The sequence below is a fragment of the Parambassis ranga genome, unplaced genomic scaffold (genome assembly GCF_900634625.1).
Source record: "Parambassis ranga unplaced genomic scaffold, fParRan2.1 scaffold_27_arrow_ctg1, whole genome shotgun sequence".
Lineage (NCBI taxonomy): Eukaryota > Metazoa > Chordata > Actinopteri > Ambassidae > Parambassis > Parambassis ranga.
Genome location: NW_021144800.1, coordinates 560,062 through 561,208, shown reverse-complemented (window position 1 = coordinate 561,208; position 1,147 = coordinate 560,062). Strand labels below are relative to the sequence as shown.

The 1,147-nt window shown below is 47.0% G+C and overlaps 1 non-coding gene across 1 annotated transcript; it reads right to left on the bottom strand.

The window, feature by feature from the left end:
• Nucleotides 1–593: 593 nt before the first annotated feature.
• On the bottom strand, nucleotides 594–685 carry trnar-ucu (transfer RNA arginine (anticodon UCU)). The gene is given in 2 exon segments: nucleotides 594–629; nucleotides 649–685. It is a non-coding gene; the product is annotated as a tRNA-Arg (tRNA).
• Between the last annotated feature and the right edge of the window lie 462 nt (nucleotides 686–1,147).

Below are 1,147 nucleotides of genomic sequence, written 5' to 3'. Positions count from 1 at the left end.
GGGCCTTCCTGATGTGATGTTGCTCCTTCTTCTTCCCCTCTGAGCTGGTCGGTACAGTTTGAGCTCTGTGCTGCAGCCATTGCGACAGCCATCACACCTCAGAGTGATCCAGCAGTGCCTCATGTTCAGCAGCATACAGTGAGCCGCTTTAATCTCTGGATTGACAGACTTTATCTGTGCAATAACCTACAGAACAGAAAGTCTTCCAAAATATCTCCTTTCCGGGGATAGCACACCAAAACTATCAACTGAGCAGCACTGGAGATGCTCTGCTCTGTCGATTCATCCACCTGAAAGGAAAATTTCTTACATGATCGCAGTCTATCCAGCAGCTTTGCCTGAATGTCAGCTGAGAGATCTTCTGCTCTCCTCCTCACCATGTCATTTGAAAAAGGTACAACTTTCAGTTTATTAGCTGCCTCTGTGCCAAGCAAAAGCTCACACCAGTCACATCTCGTACGGTCACAAAGCCGGGGGTAGCGATGCTGTTTTCCGGGATGTCTGAGTGCAGTCCTTTTTTCTAGCTCTCAGGACAGGAGGTGCAACAGGTATCCACCCTGAAGGACGGCATCACAGGAAGTTAAAATGCACTTCGACTCTGGTGGGACTCGAACCCACAACCTTTGAATCACTTCTCCTGTGTTTAACTAGAAGTCCAATGCGCTATCCATTGTGCCACAGAGCCACAAAGCAGTCCATTTGTTTGTCCTAGAATGAAAGGCAGAAATCCGGAATAAGCAGCAGCATTCCAGAATAGTCATCAGTATTCCGGAATTATACGTAGAATTCAGGAGTAACAGTCAGTATTCTGGCAAGTCAGCAGTCCAGAAGGGAAGGTAACATCAGCAGTGGCTCAGTGGTAGAGCAGGGTTGTGTGTCCTTTACCCACATTGCCTCCAGTTCTGGTCATTGTATGACACTGCTTGGCAGCAGCCTTAAGCAATTTCCCTTCTGGGATTATTAAAGTATTTTTTTTTAAAAAGTCAGCATAACAGAGGTTACAGCATCACTGAGTTTCCCCTCAGGGAAGCTGCTTTTTACTGCCACCCCTGGATATATGCAGTCCAGTGCGGTCCAGTGAGGCATGCTCTGTTCTGTACAATGGAGAAACCAAACAACTACTCCAAACACTGGCCTTCAATGTTTG